Genomic DNA, 21,380 nt, shown 5'->3' with positions numbered 1-21,380 from the left:
GCCATATCTGGCAGAGCTGCTGGCGTGAGGCTGCTCTGCCCTGGGCGAACCTTGCCCAAACTTGCCTCGCGGCTAGGCTTCCAGTCCAGGAAGGAGCAGGCTGCGCGAGACTTGGAGATGCTACTGGCGGCTTCCTGGCCTCAGTTCCACTCCTGCCTTACCTTTGCACTTAGTCTCCAGGCGTTCTTGTGGAGGGCTTAGTTGCCAGTGTGTTGCACACTGCTAAGCGTTCCATCAGTGAGGGCTCTATTAGATGCAATGGGAGGGCAACTACAGGGCTCCTCCAGCGGTTGCTTGACCGCCCAGACTCAGCACAGCATGGAGAGCACAAGGTTCTCAGGGCCCCTGGCTGGGGTCTACAGCCCCACACACGCGGAGGCTGACTCGGTGAGCGCCCAGAAAGATCCTGACAGACGTCATTTCCCTAGTGCTCTCCTCCCCAGCAGAGACGTGTGCAGGTGGTTGGGGCCTGCCATTGAGTGTCTGGACTCCCTTCCACAGCCCCAGCTCAGGGAAGCAGCTCCTGAGCCAAGAACTTGGGGAGGCGCAGGGGGCCCCGCCTGGAAGCCTAGTTTACAGCATGCGGGAAGCGAGCCTCCTTGGGAGAAGGGGAGGCAGCCCAGCTGCGTGCGGCTGCAATCACTGCTTTGGTGGAGCCTAGTGCCCCTCCAGTACGGCAGAGCTCCAGCTCTGCTCAAAGGCCCGATCTGGCAGAGTTGCTGGCGTGAGGCTGCTCTGCCCTGGGCAAGCTTTGCCCAGACTTGCCTCACGTTAGGCTTCCAGTCCAGAAAGGAGCCGGCTGCGCTAGACTGGGAGATGCTCCTGGCGTCTTCCTGACCTCAGCTCCACTCCTGCCTTGCCTTTGCACTTAGTCCCCAGGCGTTCTTGTGGAGGGTTAAGTTGCCGGTGGGTTGCACACTGCCAAGCGCTCCAGCAGTGAGGGCTCTATTAGAGGCAATGGGAGGGCAACTGCAGGGCTCCTCCAGCGGTTGCTTGACCGCCCAGACTCAGCAAAGCACGGAGAGCACAAGGCTAACAGGGCCCCTGGCTGGGGTTTGCAGCCCCACACACTTGGAGGCTGACTCGGTGAGCGCCCAGAAAGTGCCTGACAGACGTCATTTCCCTAGTGCTCTTCTCCCCAACAGAGACGTGTGCAGGTGTTTGGGGCCTGCCCCTTCGTGTCTGCGCTCCCGTCCACAGCCCCAGCTCAGGGAAGCAGCTACTCAGCCAAGACCTGTGGGAGGCGCAGGGCGCCCCGCCTGGAATCCTAGTTTACAGCATGCGGAAAGCGAACCTCATTGGGAGAAGGGGAGCCAGCCCAGCTGCGTGCGGCTGCAATCACTGCTTTGGTGGAGTCGAGTGCCCCTCCATTACGGCAGAGCTCCACCTCTGCTCAGAGGCCCGATCTGGCAGAGTTGCTGGCGTGAGGCTGCTCTGCACTGGGCGAGCATTGCCCAGACTTGCCGCACGTTAGGCTTCCAGTCCAGAAATGAGGGGGCTGCGAGAGACTGGGAGATGCTACTGGCGCCTTCCTGGCCTCAGCTCCACTCCTGCCTTGCCTTTGCACCTAGTCCCCAGGCGTTCTTGTGGAGGGCTTAGTTGCCGGTGGGTTGCACACTGCCAAGCGCTCCAGCAGTGAGGGCTCTATTAGAGGCAATGGGAGGGCAACTGCAGGGCTCCTCCAGCGGTTGCTTGACCGCCCAGACTCAGCACAGCACAGAGAGCACATGGCTCACAGGGCCCCTGGCTGGGGTCTGCAGCCCCACACACCGGAGGTGAACTCCGGGAGCGCCCAGAAGGTGCCTGACAGACGTCATTTCCCTAGTGCTCTCCTCCCCAGCAGAGACGTGTGCCGGTGCTTGGGGCCTGCCCCTGCGTGTCTGGGCTCCCGTCCACAACCCCAGCTCAGGCAAGCAGCTCCTCAGCCAAGATCTGTGGGAGGCGCAGGGGGCCCCGCCTGGAAGCCTAGTTTACAGCATGCGAAACGCGAGCCTCATTGGGAGAAGGGGAGCCAGCCCAGCTGCGTGCGGCTGCAATCACTGCTTTGGCGGAGTCGAGTGCCCCTCCATTACGGCAGAGCTCCAGCTCTGCTCAGAGGCCCGATCTGGCAGAGTGGCTGGCGTGAGGCTGCTCTGCCCTGGGCGAGCATTGCCCAGACTTGCCGCACGTTAGGCTTCCAGTCCAGAAATGAGCGGGCTGCGTGAGACTGGGAGATGCTACTGGCGCCTTCCTGGCCTCCGCTCCACTCCTGCCTTGCCTTTGCACCTAGTCCCCAGGCGTTCTTGTGGAGGGCTTAGTTGCCGGTGGGTTGCACACTGCCAAGCGCTCCAGCAGTGAGGGCTCTATTAGACGCAATGGGAGGGCAACTGCAGGCTCCTCCAGCGATTGCTTGACCGCCCAGACTCAGCACAGCACGGAGAGCACAAGCCTCACAGGGCCCCTGGCTGGGGTCTGCAGCCCCACACACGCGGAGGCTGACTCGGTGAGCACCCAGAAGGTGCCTGACAGACGTCATTTCCCTAGTGCTTTCCTGCCCAGCAGAGACGTGTGCAGGTGGATGGGGCCTGCCCCTGCGTGTCTCAGCTCTTGTCCACAGCCCCAGCTCAGGGAAGCAGCTCCTTAGCCAAGACCTGTGGGAGGCGCAGGGGGCCCCGCCTGGAAGCCTAGTTTACAGCATGCAGGAAGCGAGCCTCCTTGGGAGAAGGGGAGGCAGCCCAGCTGCGTGCGGCTGCAATCACTGATTTGGTGGAGCCTAGTGCACCTCCAGTACGGCAGAGCTCCAGCTCTGCTCAGAGGCCCGATCTGGCAGAGTTGCTGGCGTGAGACTGCTCTGCCCTGGGCTAGCCTTGCCCAGACTTGCCTCACGTTAGGCTTCCAGTCCAGGAAGGAGAAGGCTGCGTGAGACTGGGAGATGCTACTGGCGCCTTCCTGGCCTCAGCTCCACTCCTGCCTTACCTTTGCACTTAGTCTCCAGGCGTTCTTGTGGAGGGCTTAGTTGCCAGTGGGTTGCACATTGCTAAGCGTTCCAGCAGTGAGGGCTCTATTAGATGCAATGGGAGGGCAACTACAGAGCTCCTCCAGCAGTTGCTTGACCGCGCAGACTCAGCACAGCACGGAGAGCACAAGGCACTCAGGGCCCCTGGCTGGGGTCTACAGCCCCACACACGCGGAGGCTGACTCTGTGAGCGCCCAGAAAGTTCCTGACAGACGTCATTTCCCTAGTGCTCTCCTCCCCAGCAGAGACGTGTGCAGGTGGTTGGGGCCTGCCATTGAGTGTCTGGACTCCCTTCCACAGCCCCAGCTCAGGGAAGCAGCTCCTCAGCTAAGACCTGTAGGTGGCGCGGGGCGCCCCCCCCGGGAAGCCTAGTTTACAGCATGCCGGAAGCGAGCCTCCTCAGAACAAGAGAAGGCAGCCCAGCTGCGTGCGGCTGCAATCAGTACTTTGGCGGAGCCGAGTGCCCATCCAGTATGGCAGAGCTCCAGCTCTGCTGAAAGGCCCGATCTCTCAGAGTTGCTGGCGTGAGGCTGCTGTGCCCTGGGCGAGCCTTGCCCAGACGTGCCTCGCGTTAGGCTTCCAGTCCAGAAAAGAGCGGGCTGCGCGAGACTGGGAGATGCTACTGGCGCCTTCCTGGCCTCAGCTCCACTCCTGCCTTGCCTTTGCACCTAGTCCCCAGGCGTTCTTGTGGAGGGCTTAGTTGCCGGTGGGTTGCACACTGCCACGCGCTCCAGCAGTGAGGGCTCTATTAGTGGTAATGGGAGGGCAACTGCAGGGCTCCTCCAGCGGTTGCTTGACCGCCCAGACTCAGCAGAGCACGGAGAGCACAAGGCTCACAGGGCCACTGGCTGGGGTCTGCAGCCCCACACACGCGGAGGCTGACTCGGTGAGCGCCCAGAAGGTGCCTGACAGACGTCATTTCCCTAGTGCTCTCCTCCCCAGCAGAGACGTGTGCAGGTGGTTAGGGCCTGCCCCTGCGTTTCTGGGCTCCCGTCCACAGCCCCAGCTCAGAGAAGCAGCTCCTGAGCCAAGACCTTGGGGAGGCGCAGGGGGCCCCGCCTGGAAGCCTAGTTTACAGCATGCGGGAAGCGAGCCTCCTTGGGAGAAGGGGAGGCAGCCCAGCTGCAAGCGGCTGCAATCACTGCTTTGGTGGAGCCTAGTGCCCCTCCAGTACGGCAGAGCTCCAGCTCTGCTCAAAGGCCCGATATGGCAGAGTTGCTGGCGTGAGGCTGCTCTGCCCTGGGCGAGCTTTGCCCAGACTTGCCTCACGTTAGGCTTCCAGTTCAGAAAGGAGCCGGCTGCGCTAGACTGGGAGATGCTCCTGGCGCCTTCCTGGACTCAGCTCCACTCCTGCCTTGCCTTTGCACCTAGTCCCCAGGCGTTCTTGTGGAGGGCTTAGTTGCCGGTGGGTTGCACACTGCCAAGCGCTCCAGCAGTGAGGGCTCTATTAGACGCAATGGGAGGGCAACTGCAGGCTCCTCCAGCGATTGCTTGACCGCCCAGACTCAGCACAGCACGGAGAACACAAGCCTCACAGGGCCCCTGGCTGGGGTCTGCAGCCCCACACACGCGGAGGCTGACTCGGTGAGCACCCAGAAGGTGCCTGACAGACGTCATTTCCCTAGTGCTTTCCTGTCCAGCAGAGACGTGTGCAGGTGGATGGGGCCTGCCCCTGCGTGTCTCAGCTCCCGTCCACAGCCCCAGCTCAGGGAAGCAGCTCCTTAGCCAAGACCTGTGGGAGGCGCAGGTGGCCCCGCCTGGAAGCCTAGTTTACAGCATGCAGGAAGCGAGCCTCCTTGGGAGAAGGGGAGGCAGCCCAGCTGCGTGCGGCTGCAATCACTGATTTGGTGGAGCCTAGTGCACCTCCAGTACGGCAGAGCTCCAGCTCTGCTCAGAGGCTCGATCTGGCAGAGTTGCTGGCGTGAGACTGCTCTGCCCTGGGCGAGCCTTGCCCAGACTTGCCTCACGTTAGGCTTCCAGTCCAGGAAGGAGAAGGCTGCGTGAGACTGGGAGATGCTACTGGCCCCTTCCTGGCCTCAGCTCCACTCCTGCCTTACCTTTGCACTTAGTCTCCAGGCGTTCTTGTGGAGGGCTTAGTTGCCAGTGGGTTGCACATTGCTAAGCGTTCCAGCAGTGAGGGCTCTATTAGATGCAATGGGAGGGCAACTACAGAGCTCCTCCAGCGGTTGCTTGACCGCCCAGACTCAGCACAGCACGGAGAGCACAAGGCTCACAGGGCCCCTGGCTGGGGTCTACAGCCCCACACACGCGGAGGCTGACTCTGTGAGCGCCCAGAAAGTTCCTGACAGACGTCATTTCCCTAGTGCTCTCCTCCCCAGCAGAGACGTGTGCAGGTGGTTGGGGCCTGCCATTGAGTGTCTGGACTCCCTTCCACAGCCCCAGCTCAGGGAAGCAGCTCCTCAGCTAAGACCTGTAGGAGGCGCGGGGCGCCCCCCCCGGGAAGCCTAGTTTACAGCATGCCGGAAGCGAGCCTCCTCAGAAAAAGAGAAGGCAGCCCAGCTGCGTGCGGCTGCAATCAGTACTTTGGCGGAGCCGAGTGCCCATCCAGTATGGCAGAGCTCCAGCTCTGCTGAAAGGCCCGATCTCTCAGAGTTGCTGGCGTGAGGCTGCTGTGCCCTGGGCGAGCCTTGCCCAGACTTGCCTCGCGTTAGGCTTCCAGTCCAGAAAAGAGCGGGCTGCGCGAGACTGGGAGATGCTACTGGCGCCTTCCTGGCCTCAGCTCCACTCCTGCCTTGCCTTTGCACCTAGTCCCCATGCGTTCTTGTGGAGGGCTTAGTTACCGGTGGGTTGCACACTGCCACGCGCTCCAGCAGTGAGGGCTCTATTAGTGGTAATGGGAGGGCAACTGCAGGGCTCCTCCAGCGGTTGCTTGACCGCCCAGACTCAGCAGAGCACGGAGAGCACAAGGCTCACAGGGCCACTGGCTGGGGTCTGCAGCCCCACACACGCGGAGGCTGACTCGGTGAGCGCCCAGAAGGTGCCTGACAGACGTCATTTCCCTAGTGCTCTCCTCCCCAGCAGAGACGTGTGCAGGTGGTTAGGGCCTGCCCCTGCGTTTCTGGGCTCCCGTCCACAGCGCCAGCTCAGAGAAGCAGCTCCTGAGCCAAGACCTTGGGGAGGCGCAGGGGGCCCCGCCTGGAAGCCTAGTTTACAGCATGCGGGAAGCGAGCCTCCTTGGGAGAAGGGGAGGCAGCCCAGCTGCGTGCGGCTGCAATCACTGCTTTGGTGGAGCCTAGTGCCCCTCCATTACAGCAGAGCTCCAGCTCTGCTCAAAGGCCCGATCTGGCAGAGTTGCTGGCGTGAGGCTGCTCTGCCCTGGGCGAGCTTTGCCCAGACTTGCCTCACGTTAGGCTTCCAGTCCAGAAAGGAGCCGGCTGCGCTAGACTGGGAGATGCTCCTGGCGCCTTCCTGGCCTCAGCTCCACTCCTGCCTTGCCTTTGCACTTAGTCCCCAGGAGTTCTTGTGGAGGGCTAAGTTGCCGGTGGGTTGCACACTGCCAAGCGCTCCAGCAGTGAGGGCTCTATTAGAGGCAATGGGAGGGCAACTGCAGGGCTCCTCCAGCGGTTGCTTGACCGCCCAGACTCAGCAAAGCACGGAGAGCACAAGGCTAACAGGGCCCCTGGCTGGGGTCTGCAGCCCCACACACTCGGAGGCTGACTCGGTGAGCGCCCAGAAAGTGCCTGACAGACGTCATTTCCCTAGTGCTCTTCTCCCCAACAGAGACGTGTGCAGGTGTTTGGGGCCTGCCCCTTCGTGTCTGCGCTCCCGTCCACAGCCCCAGCTCAGGGAAGCAGCTCCTAAGCCAAGACCTGTGGTAGGTGCAGGAGGCCCCGCCTGGAAGCCTAGTTTACAGCTTGCGGGAACCGAGCCTCCTCGGAAGAAGAGAAGGCAGCCCTGCTGTGTGCGGCTGCATACACTGCTTTGGCGGAGCCGAGTTCGCCTCCAGTACGGCAGAGCTCCAGCTCTGCTCTGTGTCCCAATCTGGCAGAGTTGCTGGCGTGAGGCTGATCTGCCCTGGGCGAGCCTTGCTCAGACTTGCCTCGCGGCTAGGTTTCCAGTCCAGGAAGGAGCAGGCTGCGCGAGACTGGGAATTGCTATTTGCGCCTTCCTGGCCTCAGCTCCCCTCCTGCCTTGCCTTTGCACCTAGTCCCCAGGCGATCTTGTGAAAGGCTTAGTTGCCGGTGGGTTGCACACTGCCAAGCGCTCCAGCAGCGAGGGCTCTATTAGACCCAAAGGGAGGGCAACTTCAAGTTTCCTTGTGCGGTTGCTTGACCGCCCAGACTCAGCACAGCACGGAAAGCACAAGGCTCACAGGGCCCCTGGCTGGGGTCTGCAGCCCCACACACGCGGAGGATGACTCGGTGAGCGCCCAGAAGGTGCCTGACAGACGTCATTTCCCTAGTGCTCCCCTCCCCAGCAGAGACGTGTGCAGGTGGTTTGGGCCTGCCCCTGCGTGTCTGGGCTCCCGTACACAGCCCCAGCTCAGGGAAGCAGCTCCTGAGCCAAGACCTGTGGGAGGCGCAGGGGGCCCCGCCTGGAAGACTAGTTTACAGCATGCGGGAAGCGAGCCTCCTCGGGAGAAGAGAAGGCAGCCCTGCTGTGTGCGGCTGCATTCACTGCTTTGGCGGAGCCGAGTGCGCCTCCAGTACGGCAGAGCTCCAGCTCTGCTCAGAGGCCTGATCTGGCAGAGTTGCTGGCGTGAGGCTGCTCTGCCCTGGGCGAGCCTTGCCCAGACTTGCCTCGCGGCTAGGCTTCCAGTCCAGGAAGAAGCAGGCTGCGCGAGACTGAGAGATGCTCCTGGCGCCTTCCTGGCCTCAGCTCCACTCCTGCCTTGCCTTTGCACCTAGTCCCCAGGCGTTCTTGTGGAGGGCTTAGTTGCCGGTGGTTGCACACTGCCAAGCGCCCCAGCAGTGAGGGCTCTATTAGAGGCAAAGTGAGGGCAACTGGAAGTCTCTTCTTACGGTTGCTTGACCGCCGAGACTCAGCACAGCACGGAGAGCACAAGGATCACAGCGCCACTGGCTGGGGTCTGCAGCCCCACACACGCGGAGGCTGACTCGGTGAGCGCCCAGAAGGTGCCTGACAGACGTCATTTCCCTAGTGCTCTCCTCCCCAGCAGAGACGTGTGCAGGTGGATAGGGACTGCCCCTGCATTTCTGGGCTCCCGTCCACAGCCCCAGCTCAGGGAAGCAGCTCCTGAGCCAAGACCTTTGGGAGGCGCAGGGGGCCCCGCCTGGAAGCCTAGTTTACAGCATGCGGAACGCGAGACTCCTCGGGAGAAGAGAAGGTAGCCCTGCTGTGTGCGGCTGCATTCACTGCTTTGGCGGAGCCGAGTGTGCCTCCAGTACAGCAGAGCTCCAGCTCTGCTCAAGGCCAGATCTGGCAGAGCTGCTGGCGTGACGCTGCTCTGCCCTGGGCGAACCTTGCCCAAACTTGCCTCGCGGCTAGGCCTCCAGTCCAGGAAGGAGCAGGCTGCGCGAGACTGAGAGATGCTACTGGCGCCTTCCTGGCCTCATCTCCACTCCTGCCTTGCCTTTGCAGCTAGTCCCCGTGCGTTCTTGTGGAGGGCTTAGTTGCCGGTGGGTTGCACACTGCCAAGCGCTCCAGCAGTGAGGGCTCTATTAGAGGCAATGGGAGGGCAACTGCAGGGCTCCTCCAGCGGTTGCTTGACCGCCCAGACTCAGCACAGCACGGAGAGCACAAGGCTCACAGGGCCCCTGGCTGGGGTCTGCAGCCACACACACGGGGAGGCTGACTCGGTGAGCGCCCAGAAAGTGCCTGACAGACGTCATTTCCCTAGTGCTCGTCTCCCCAGCAGAGACGTGTGCAGGTGTTTGGGGCCTGCCCCTTCGTGTCTGTGCTCCCGTCCACAGCCCCAGCTCAGGGAAGCAGCTCCTAAGCCAAGACCTGTGGTAGGCGCAGGGGGCCCCGCCTGGAAGCCTAGTTTACAGCTTGCGGGAAGCGAGCCTCCTCGAGAGAAGAGAAGGCAGCCCTGCTGTGTGCGGCTGCATACACTGCTTTGGCGGAGTCGAGTGCGCCTCCAATACGGCAGAGCTCCAGCTCTGCTCTGAGTCCCAATCTGGCAGAGTTGCTGGCGTGAGGCTGCTCTGCCCTGGGCGAGCCTTGCCCAGACTTGCCTCGCGGCTAGGTTTCCAGTCCAGGAAGGAGCAGGCTGCGCGAGAGTTGGAGATGCTACTGGCGCCTTCGTGGCCTCAGTTCCACTCCTGCCTTGCCTTTGCACATAGTCCCCAGGCGTTCTTGTGGAGGGCTTAGTTGCCGGTGGGTTGCACACTACCAAGCGCTCCAGCAGTGAGGGCTCTATTAGAGGCAAAGTGAGGGCAACTGGAAGTCTATTCTCACGGTTCCTTGACCGCCGTACTCAGCACAGCACGGAGAGCACAAGGCTCACAGGGCCCCTGGCTGGGGTCTGCAGCCCCACACACGCGGATGCTGACTCGGTGAGCGCCCAGAAGGTGCCTGACAGACGTCATTTCCCTAGTGCTCTCCTCCCCAGCAGAGACGTGTGCAGGTGGTTAGGGCCTGCCCCTGCATTTCTGGGCTCCCGTCCACAGCCCCAGCTCAAGAAAGCAGCTCCTCAGCCAAGACCTGTGGGAGGCGCAGGGGGCCCCGCCTGGAAGCCTAGTTTACAGCATGCGGAAAGCGAACCTCATTGGGAAAAGGGGAGCCAGCCCAGCTGCGTGTGGCTGCAATCACTGCTTTGGCGGAGTCGAGTGCCCCTCCATTACGGCAGAGCTCCAGCTCTGCTCAGAGCCCCGATCTGGCAGAGTTGCTGGCGTGAGGCTGCTCTGCCCTGGGCGAGCCTTGCCCAGACTTGCCGCACGTTAGGCTTCCAGTCCAGAAATGAGCGGGCTGCGTGAGACTGGGAGATGCTACTGGCGCCTTCCTGGCCTCAGCTCCACTCCTGCTTTGCCTTTGCACCTAGTCCCCAGGCGTTCTTGTGGAGGGCTTAGTTGCCGGTGGGTTGCACACTGCCAAGCGCTCCAGCAGTGAGGGCTCTATTAGACGCAATGGAAGGGCAACTGCAGGGCTCCTCCAGCGATTGCTTGACCGCCCAGACTCAGCACAGCACGGAGAGCACAAGGCTCACAGGGCCCCTGGCTGGGGTCTGCAGCCCCACACACCGGAGGTGAACTCCGGGAGCGCCCCGAAGGTGCCTGACAGACGTCATTTCCCTAGTGCTCTCCTCGCCAGCAGAGACGTGTGCCGGTGCTTGGGGCCTGCCCCTGCGTGTCTGGGCTCCCATCCACAGCCCCAGCTCAGGGAAGCAGCTCCTGAGCCAAGACCTTTGGGAGGCGCAGTGGGCCCCGCCTGGAAGCCTAGTTTACAGCATGCGGGAAGCGAGCCTCCTCGGGAGAAGAGAAGGCAGCCCTGCTGTGTGCGGCTGCATTCACTGCTTTGGCGGAGGCGACTGCGCCTCCAGTACAGCAGAGATCCAGCTCTGCTCAAGGCCAGATCTGGCAAAGCTGCTGGCGTGAGGCTGCTCTGCCCTGGGCGAAACTTGCCCAGACTTGCCTCGCGGCTAGGCTTCCAGTCCAGGAAGGAGCAGGCTGCGCGAGACTGAGAGATGCTACTGGCGCCTTCCTAGCCTCAGTTCCACTCCTGCCTTGCCTTTGCAGCTAGTCCCCAGGCGTTCTTGTGGAGGGCTTAGTTGCCGGTGGGTTGCACACTGCCAAGCGCTCCAGCAGTGAGGGCTCTATTAGAGGCAATGGGAGGGCAACTGCATGGCGCCTCCAGCGGTTGCTTGACCGCCCAGACTCAGCACAGCACGGAGAGCAGAAAGCTCACAGGGCCCCTGGCTGGGGTCTGCAGACCCACACACGCGGAGGCTGACTCGGTGAGCGCCCAGAAGGTGCCTGACAGACGTCATTTCCCTAGGGCTCCCCACCCCAGCAGAGAAATGTGCAGGTGGTTTGGGCCTGCCCCTGCATGTCTGGGCTCCCGTCCACAGCCCCAGCTCAGGGAAGCAGCTCCTCAGCCAAGACCTGAAGGAGGCGCGCGGCGCCCTCGCCTGGATGTCTAGTGCATAGCATGCGGGAAGCGACCCTCCTTGGGAGAAGAGGAGGCAGCCCAGATGCGTGCGGCTGCAATCACTTCTTGGGCGGAGCCGAGAGCGCCTCCAGTACGGCAGAGCTCCAGTTCCGCTCAGAGGCCCCATCGGGCAGAGTTGCTGGCGTGAGGCTGCTTTGCCCTGGGCGAGCCTTGCCCAGACTTGCCTCGTGACTAGGCTTCCAGTCCAGGAAGGAGAAGGCTGCGTGAGACTGCGAGATGCTACTGGCGCCTTCCTGGCCTCAGCTCCACTCCTGCCTTACCTTTGCACTTAGTCTCCAGGCGTTCTTGTGGAGGGCTTAGTTGCCAGTGGGTTGCACACTGCTAAGCGTTCCAGCAGTGAGGGCTCTATTAGATGCAATGGGAGGGCAACTACAGGGCTCCTCCAGCGGTTGCTTGACCGCCCAGACTCAGCACAGCACGGAGAGCACAAGGCTCTCAGGTCCCCTGGCTGGGGTCTACAGCCCCACACAAGCGGAGGCTGACTCGGTGAGCGCCCAGAAAGTGCCTGACAGACGTCATTTCCCTAGTGCTCTCCTCCCCAGCAGAGACGTGTGCCGGTGGTTGGGGCCTGCCATTGAGTGTCTTGACTCCCTTCCACAGCCCCAGCTCAGGGAAGCAGCTCCTCAGCTAAGACCTGTAGGAGGCGCGGGGCGCCCCCCTCGGGAATCCTAGTTTACAGCATGCCGGAAGCGAGCCTCCTCAGTACAAGAGAAGGCAGCTCAGCTGCGTGCGGCTGCAATCAGTACTTTGGCGGAGCCGAGTGCCCCTCCAGTATGGCAGAGCTCCAGCTCTGCTCAAAGGCCCGATCTCTCAGAGTTGCTGGCGTGAGGCTGCTGTGCCCTGGGCGAGCCTTGACAAGACTTGACTCGCGTTAGGCTTCCAGTCCAGAAAGGAGCAGGCTGCGCGAGACTGAGAGATGCTACTGGCGCCTTCCTGGCCTCAGCTCCACTCCTGCCTTGCCTTTGCACCTAGTCCCCAGGCGTTCTTGTGGAGGGCTTAGTTGCCGGTGGGTTGCACACTGCCACGCGCTCCAGCAGTGAGGGCTCTTTTAGTGGTAATGGGAGGGCAACTGCAGGGCTCCTACAGCGGTTGCTTGACCGCCCAGACTCAGCACAGCACGGAGAGCACAAGGCTCACAGAACCACTGGCTGGGGTCTGCAGCCCCATACACGCGGAGGCTGACTCGGTGAGTGCCCAGAAGGTGCCTGACAGACGTCATTTCCCTTGTGCTCTCCTCCCCAGCAGAGACGTGTGCAGGTGGTTAGGGCCTGCCCCTGCGTGTCTGGGCTCCCTTCCACAGCCCCAGCTCAGGGAAGCAGCTCCTGAGCCAAGACCGGTGGGAGGCGCAGGGGGCCCCGCCTGGAAGCCTAGTTTACAGCATGCGGGAAGCGAGCCTCCTTGGGAGAAGGGGAGGCAGCCCAGCTGCGTGCAGCTGCAATCACTGCTTTGGCGGAGCCGAGTGCCCCTCCATTTCGGCAGAGCTCCAGCTCTGCTCAGAGGCCCGATCTGGCAGAGTTGCTGGCGTGAGGCTGCTCTGCCCAGGGCAAGCTTTGCCCAGACTTGCCTTGCGATTAGGCTTCCAGTCCAGGATGAAGCAGGCTGTGCGAGACTGGGAGATGCTACTGGCGCCTTCCTGGACTCAGCTCCACTCCTGCCTTGCCTTTGCACCTAGTCCCCAGGCGATCTTGTGAAAGGCTTAGTTGCCGGTGGGTTGCACACTGCCAAGCGCTCCAGCAGTGAGGGCTCAATTAGAGGCAAAGGGAGGGCAACTTCAAGTTTCCTTGTGCGGTTGCTTGACCGCCCAGACTCAGCACAGCACGGAAAGCACAAGGCTTACAGGGCCCCTGGCTGGGGTCTGCAGCCCCACACACGCGGAGGATGACTCGGTGAGCGCCCAGAAGGTGCCTGGCAGACGTCATTTCCCTAGTGCTCTCCTCCCCAGCAGAGACGTGTGCAGGTGGTTGGGGCCTGCCCTTGAGTGTCTGGACTCCCTTCCACAGCCCCAGCTCAGGGAAGCAGCTCCTCAGCTAAGACCTGTAGGAGGCGCGGGGCGCCCCCGCCTGGAAGCCCAGTTTATAGCATGCCGGAAGCGAGCCTCCTCAGTACAAGAGAAGGCAGCCCAGCTGCGTGCGGCTGCAATCAGTACTTTGGCGGAGCCGAGTGCGCCTCCAGTACGGCAGAGCTCCAGCTCTGTTCAGAGGCCCGATCTGGCAGGGTTGCTGGCGTGAGGCTCCTCTGCCCTGGGCGAGCCTTGCCCAGACTTGCCGCACGTTATGCTTCCAGTCCATAAATGAGCGGGCTGCGTGAGATTGGGAGATGCAACTGGCGCCTTCCTGGCCTCAGCTCCACTCCTGCATTGCCTTTGCACCTAGTCCCCAGGCGTTCTTATGGAGGGCTTAGTTGCCGGTGGGTTGCACACTGCCAAGCTCTCCAGCAGTGAGGGCTCTATTAGAGGCAAAGTGAGGGCAACTGGAAGTCTATTCTTATGGTTGCTTGACCGCCCAGACTCAGCACAGCACGGAGAGCACAAGGCTCACAGGGCCACTGGCTGGGGTCTGCAGCCCCACACACGCGGAGGCTGACTCGGTGAGTGCCCAGAAGGTGCCTGACAGACGTCATTTCCCTAGTGCTCTCCTCCCCAGCAGAGACGTGTGCCGGTGCTTGGGGCCTGCCCCTGCGTGTCTGGGCTCCCGTCCACAGCCCCAGCTCAGGGATGCAGCTCCTCAGCCAAGACCTGTGGGAGGCGCAGGGGGCCCCGCCTGGAAGCCTAGTTTACAGCATGCAGGAAGCGAGCCTCCTCGGGAGAAGAGAAGGCAGCCCTGCTGCCTGTGGATGCATTCACTGCTTTGGCGGAGCCGAGTGCGCCTCCAGTACGGCAGAGCTCCAGCTCTGCTCAGAGGCCCGATCTGGCAGACCTGCTGGCGTGAGGCTGCTGTGCCCTGGGCGCGCCTTGCCCAGACTTGCCTCGCGTTAGGCTTCCAGTCCAGAAAGGAGTAGGCTGCGCGAGACTGCGAGATGCTACTGGCGCCTTCCTGGCCTCAGCTCCACTCCTGCTTTGCCTTTGCACCTAGTCCCCAGGCGTTCTTGTGGAGGGCTTAGTTGCCGGTGGGTTGCACACTGCCATGCGCTCCAGCAGTGAGGGCTCTATTAGAAGCAATGGGAGGGCAACTGCAGGGCTCCTCCAGCGGTTGCTTGACCGCCCAGACTCAGCACAGCACGGAGAGCACAAGGCTCACAGGGCCCCTGGCTGGGGTCTGCAGCCCCACACACGCGGAAGCTGACTCGGTGAGCACCCAGAAGGTGCCTGACAGACGTCATTTCCCTAGTGCTCTCCTCCCCAGCAGAGACGTGTTCAGGTGGTTGGGGCCTGCCCTTGAGTGTCTGGACTCCCTTCCATATCCCCAGCTCAGGGAAGCAGCTCCTCAGCTAAGACTTGTAGGAGGAGCGGGGCGCCCCCGCCTGAAAGCCTAGGGCACAGCATGCGGGAAGAGAGCCTCCTCGGTAGAAGAGAAGGCAGCCCAGCTGCGTGCGGCTGCAATCACTGCTTTGGCGGAGCCGAGGGCCCTTCCAGTATGGCAGAGCTCCAGCTCTGCTCAAAGGCCCGATCTGGCAGAGTTGTTTCCGTGAGACAGCTGTGCCCTGGGCGAGCCTTGCCCAGACTTGCCTCGCGTAGGCTTCCTGTCCAGAAAGGAGCGGGCTGCGCGAGACTGGGAGATGCTACTGGCGCCTTCCTGGCCTCAGCTCCACTCCTGCTTTGCCTTTGCACCTAGTCCCCAGGCGTTCTTGTGGAGGGCTTAGTTGCCGGTGGGTTGCACACTGCCATGCGCTCCAGCAGTGAGGGCTCTATTAGAAGCAATGGGAGGGCAACTGCAGGGCTCCTCCAGCGGTTGCTTGACCGCCCAGACTCAGCACAGCACGGAGAGCACAAGGCTCACAGGGCCCCTGGCTGGGGTCTGCAGCCCCACACACGCGGAAGCTGACTCGGTGAGCACCCAGAAGGTGCCTGACAGACGTCATTTCCCTAGTGCTCTCCTCCCCAGCAGAGACGTGTGCAGGTGGTTGGGGCCTGCCCTTGAGTGTCTGGACTCCCTTCCATATCCCCAGCTCAGGGAAGCAGCTCCTCAGCTAAGACTTGTAGGAGGAGCGGGGCGCCCCCTCCTGAAAGCCTAGGGCACAGCATGCGGGAAGAGAGCCTCCTCGGTAGAAGAGAAGGCAGCCCAGCTGCGTGCGGCTGCAATCACTGCTTTGGCGGAGCCGAGGGCCCTTCCAGTACGGCAGAGCTCCAGCTCTGCTCAAAGGCCCGATCTGGCAGAGTTGTTTCCGTGAGACAGCTGTGCCCTGGGCGAGCCTTGCCCAGACTTGCCTCGCGTAGGCTTCCTGTCCAGAAAGGAGCGGGCTGCGCGAGACTGGGAGATGCTACTGGCGCCTTCCTGGCCTCAGCTCCACTCCTGCCTTGCCTTTGCACCTAGTCCCCAGGCGTTCTTGTGGACGTCTTAGTTGCCGGTGTGTTGCACACTGCCAAGCGCTCCAGCAGTGAGGGCTCTATTAGAGGCAAAGGGAGGGCAACTGCAAGTTTCCTCTTGCGGTTGCTTGACCGCCCAGACTCAGCACAGCACGGAGAGCCCAAGGCTCACATGGCCCCTGGCTGTGGTCTGCAGCCCCTCACACGCGGAAACTGACTCGGTGAGCGCCCAGAAGGTGCCTGACAGACGTCGTTTCCCTAGTGCTCTCCTCCACAGCAGAGACGTGTGCAGGTGCTTGGGGCCTGCCCCTGCGTGTCTGGGCTCCCGTCCACAGCCCCAGCTCAGGGATGCAGCTCCTCAGCCAAGACCTGTGGGAGGCGCAGGGGGCCCTGACTGGAAGCCTAGTTTACAGCATGCGGGTAGCGAGCCTCCTCGGGAGAAGAGAAGGCTGCCCTGCTGCGTGTGGCTGCATTCACTGCTTTGGCGGAGCCGAGTGCGGCTCCAGTACGGCAGAGCTCCAGCTCAGCTCAGAGGCCCGATCTGGCAGAGTTTCTGGCGTGAGGCTGCTCTGCCCTGGGCGAGCCTTGCCCAGACTTGCCGCACGTTAGGATTCCAGTCCAGATAGGAGCGGGCTGCGTGAGACAGGGAGATGCTACTGGCGCCTTCCTGGCCTCAGCTCCACTCCTGCCTTGCCTTTGCACCTAGTCCCCAGGCGTTCTTGTGGAGGGCTTAGTTGCCGGTGGGTTGCACACTGCCAAGCGCTCCAGCAGTGAGGGCTCTATTAGAGGCAAAGTGAGGGCAACTGCAAGTTTCCTCTTGCGGTTGCTTGACCGCCCAGACTCAGCACAGCATGGAGAGCCCAAGGCTCACAGGGCCCCTGGCTCGGGTCTGCAGCCCCACACACGAGGAAACTGACTCGGTCAGCGCCCAGAAGGTGCCTGACAGACGTCGTTTCCCTAGTGCGCTCCTCCACAGCAGAGACGTGAGCAGGTGCTTGGAGCCTGCCCCTGCGTGTCTGGGCTCCCGTCCACAGCCCCAGCTCAGGGAAGCAGCTCCTCAACCAAGACCTGTGGGAGGCGCAGGGGGCCCTGACTGGAAGCCTAGTTTACAGCATGCCGGAAGCGAGCCTCCTCAGTACAAGAGAAGGCAGCACAGCTGCGTGCGGCTGCAATCAGTACTTTGGCGGAGCCGAGTGCCCCTCCAGTACGGCAGAGCTCCAGCTCTGCTCAAAGGCCCGATCTCTCATAGTTGCTGGCGTGAGGCTGCTGTGCCCTGGGCGAGCCTTTCCCAGACTTGCCTCGCGTTAGGCTTCCAGTCCAGAAAGGAGCGGGATGCGCGTGACTGGGAGATGCTACTGGTGCCTTCCTGTCCTCAGCTGCACTCCTGCCTTGCCTTTGCACCTAGTCCCCAGGCGTTCTTGTGGAGGGCTTAGTTGCCGGTGGGTTGCACACTGCCAAGCGCTCCAGCAGTGAGGGCTCTATTAGAGGCAATGGGAGGGCAACTGCAGGGCTCCTCCAGCGGTTGCTTGACCGCCCAGACTCAGCACAGCACGGAGAGCCCAAGGCTCACAGGGCCCCTGGCTGGGGTCTGCAGCCCCACACACGCGGAGGCTGACTCGGTGAGCGCCCAGAAGGTGCCTGACAGACGTCATTTCCCTAGTGCTCTCCTCCCCAGCAGAGACGTGTGCAGGTGGTTTGGGCCTGGCCCTGAGTGTCTGGACTCCCGTCCACAGCCCCAGCTCAGGGAAGCAGCTCCCGAGCCAAGATATGTGGGAGGCGCAGGTGGCTCCGCCTGGAAGCCTAGTTTACAGCATGCGGGAAGCGAGCCTCCTCGGGAGAAGAGAAGGCAGCCCTGGTTTGTGCGGCTGCATTCACTGATTTGGCGGAGCCGAGTGCGCCTCCAGTACAGCAGAGCTCCAGCTCTGCTCAGAGGCCCGATCTGGCAGAGTTTCTGGCGTGAGGCTGCTCTGCGCTGGGCGAGCCTTGCCCAGACATGCCGCACGTTAGGCCTCCAGTCCAGATAGGAGCGGGCTGTGTGAGACTGGGAGATCCTACTGGCGCCTTCCTGGCCTCAGCTCCACTCCTGCCTTGCCTTTGCACCTAGTCCCCAGGCGTTGTTTTGAAAGACATAGTTGCCGGTGGGTTGCACACTGCCAAGCGCTCCAGCAGTGAGGGCTCTATTAAAGGCAAAGGGAGGCCTACTGCAAGTCGCCTCTTGCGTTTGCTTGACCGCCCAGACTCTGCACAGCACGGAAAGCACAAGGCTCACAGGGCCCCTGGCTGGGGTCTGCAGCCCCACACACCAGAGGGGAACTCCTGGAGCGCCCAGAAGGTGCCTGACAGACGTCATTTCCCTAGTGCTCTCCTCCCCAGCAGAGACGTGTGCAGGTGGTTGGGGCCTGCCCTTGAGTGTCTGGACTCCCTTCCACAGCCCCAGCTCAGGGAAGCAGCTCCTCAGCTAAGACCTGTAGGAGGCGCGGGGCGCCCCCGCCTGGAAGCCCAGTTTATAGCATGCCGGAAGCGAGCCTCCTCAGTACAAGAGAAGGCAGCCCAGCTGCGTGCGGCTGCAATCAGTACTTTGGCGGAGCCGAGTGCCCCTCCAGTACGGCAGAGCTCCAGCTCTGCTCAAAGGCCCGATCTCTCATAGTTACTGGCGTGAGGCTGCTGTGCCCTGGGCGTGCCTTGCCCAGACTTGCCTCGCGTTAGGCTTCCAGTCCAGAAAGGAGTAGGCTGCGCGAGACTGCGAGATGCTACTGGCGCCTTCCTGGCCTCAGCTCTACTCCTGCTTTGCCTTTGCACCTAGTCCCCAGGCGTTCTTGTGGAGGGCTTAGTTGCCGGTGGGTTGCACACTGCCAAGCACTCCAGCAGTGAGGGCTCTATTAGAGGCAATGGGAGGGCAACTGCAGGGCTCCTCCAGCGGTTGCTTGACCGCCCAGACTCAGCACAGCACGGAGAGCCCAAGGCTCACAGGGCCCCTGGCTGGGGTCTGCAGCCCCACACACGCGGAGGCTGACTCGGTGAGCGCCCAGAAGGTGCCTGACAGACGTCATTTCCCTAGTGCTCTCCTCCCCAGCAGAAACGTGTGCAGGTGGTTTGGGCCTGGCCCTGAGTGTCTGGACTCCCGTCCACAGCCCCAGCTCAGGGAAGCAGCTCCCGAGCCAAGACATGTGGGAGGCGCAGGTGGCTCCGCCTGGAAGCCTAGTTTACAGCATGCGGGAAGCGAGCCTCCTCGGGAGAAGAGAAGGCAGCCCTGGTGTGTGCGGTGCATTCACTGATTTGGCGGAGCCGAGTGCGCCTCCAGTACGGCAGAGCTCCAGCTCTGCTCAGAGGCCCGATCTGGCAGAGTTTCTCGCGTGAGGCTGCTCTGCCCTGGGCGAGCCTTGGCCAGACATGCCGCACGTTAGGCCTCCAGTCCAGATAGGAGCGGGCTGTGTGAGACTGGGAGATGCTACTGGCGCCTTCCTGGCCTCAGCTCCACTCCTGCCTTGCCTTTGTACCTAGTCCCCAGGCGTTCTTTTGAAAGACATAGTTGCCGGTGGGTTGCACACTGCCAAGCGCTCCAGCAGTGAGGGCTCTATTAAAGGCAAAGGGAGGCCTACTGCAAGTCGCCTCTTGCGTTTGCTTGACCGCCCAGACTCTGCACAGCACGGAAAGCACAAGGCTCACAGGGCCCCTGGCTGGGGTCTGCAGCCCCACACACCAGAGGGGAACTCCTGGAGCGCCCAGAAGGTGCCTGACAGACGTCATTTCCCTAGTGCTCTCCTCCCCAGCAGAGACGTGTGCAGGTGGTTGGGGCCTGCCCTTGAGTGTCTGGACTCCCTTCCACAGCCCCAGCTCAGGGAAGCAGCTCCTCAGCTAAGACCTGTAGGAGGCGCGGGGCGCCCCCGCCTGGAAGCCCAGTTTATAGCATGCCGGAAGCGAGCCTCCTCAGTACAAGAGAAGGCAGCCCAGCTGCGTGCGGCTGCAATCAGTACTTTGGCGGAGCCGAGTGCCCCTCCAGTACGGCAGAGCTCCAGCTCTGCTCAAAGGCCCGATCTCTCATAGATGCTGGCGTGAGGCTGCTGTGCCCTGGGCGCGCCTTGCCCAGACTTGCCTCGCGTTAGGCTTCCAGTCCAGAAAGGAGTAGGCTGCGCGAGACTGCGAGATGCTACTGGCGCCTTCCTGGCCTCAGCTCCACTCCTGCTTTGCCTTTGCACCTAGTCCCCAGGCGTTCTTGTGGAGGGCTTAGTTGCCGGTGGGTTGCACACTGCCATGCGCTCCAGCAGTGAGGGCTCTATTAGAAGCAATGGGAGGGCAACTGCAGGGCTCCTCCAGCGGTTGCTTGACCGCCCAGACTCAGCACAGCACGGAGAGCACAAGGCTCACAGGGCCCCTGGCTGGGGTCTGCAGCCCCACACACGCGGAAGCTGACTCGGTGAGCACTCAGAAGGTGCCTGACAGACGTCATTTCCCTAGTGCTCTCCTCCCCAGCAGAGACGTGTGCAGGTGGTTGGGGCCTGCCCTTGAGTGTCTGGACTCCCTTCCATATCCCCAGCTCAGGGAAGCAGCTCCTCAGCTAAGACTTGTAGGAGGAGCGGGGCGCCCCCGCCTGAAAGCCTAGGGCACAGCATGCGGGAAGAGAGCCTCCTCGGTAGAAGAGAAGGCAGCCCAGCTGCGTGCGGCTGCAATCACTGCTTTGGCGGAGCCGAGGGCCCTTCCAGTACGGCAGAGCTCCAGCTCTGCTCAAAGGCCCGATCTGGCAGAGTTGTTTCCGTGAGACAGCTGTGCCCTGGGCGAGCCTTGCCGAGACTTGCCTCGCGTAGGCTTCCTGTCCAGAAAGGAGCGGGCTGCGCGAGACTGGGAGATGCTACTGGCGCCTTCCTGGCCTCAGCTCCACTCCTGCCTTGCCTTTGCACCTAGTCCCCAGGCGTTCTTGTGGACGTCTTAGTTGCCGGTGTGTTGCACACTGCCAAGCGCTCCAGCAGTGAGGGCTCTATTAGAGGCAAAGGGAGGGCAACTGCAAGTTTCCTCTTGCGGTTGCTTGACCGCCCAGACTCAGCACAGCACGGAGAGCCCAAGGCTCACAGGGCCCCTGGCTGTGGTCTGCAGCCCCTCACACGCGGAAACTGACTCGGTGAGCGCCCAGAAGGTGCCTGACAGACGTCGTTTCCCTAGTGCTCTCCTCCACAGCAGAGACGTGTGCAGGTGCTTGGGGCCTGCCCCTACGTGTCTGGGCTCCCGTCCACAGCCCCAGCTCAGGGAAGCAGCTCCTCAGCCAAGACCTGTGGGAGGCGCAGGGGGCCCTGACTGGAAGCCTAGTTTACAGCATGCGGGTAGCGAGCCTCCTCGGGAGAAGAGAAGGCTGCCCTGCTGCGTGTGGCTGCATTCACTGCTTTGGCGGAGCCGAGTGCGGCTCCAGTACGGCAGAGCTCCAGCTCAGCTCAGAGGCCCGATCTGGCAGAGTTTCTGGCGTGAGGCTGCTCTGCCCTGGGAGAGCCTTGCCCAGACTTGCCGCACGTTAGGCTTCCAGTCCAGATAGGAGCGGGCTGCGTGAGACTGGGAGATGCTACTGGCGCCTTCCTGGCCTCAGCTCCACTCCTGCCTTGCCTTTGCACCTAGTCCCCAGGCGTTCTTGTGGAGGGCTTAGTTGCCGGTGGGTTGCACACTGCCAAGCGCTCCAGCAGTGAGGGCTCTATTAGAGGCAATGGGAGGGCAACTGCAGGGCTCCTCCAGCGGTTGCTTGACCGCCCAGACTCAGCACAGCACGGAGAGCCCAAGGCTCACAGGGTCCCTGGCTGGGGTCTGCAGCCCCACAAACGCGGAAGCTGACTCGGTGAGCACCCAGAAGGTGCC

Source organism: Capricornis sumatraensis, unplaced genomic scaffold (genome assembly GCF_032405125.1).
Source record: "Capricornis sumatraensis isolate serow.1 unplaced genomic scaffold, serow.2 scaffold10, whole genome shotgun sequence".
NCBI lineage: Eukaryota > Metazoa > Chordata > Mammalia > Artiodactyla > Bovidae > Capricornis > Capricornis sumatraensis.
Note: the sequence above shows the minus strand (reverse complement) of the source record.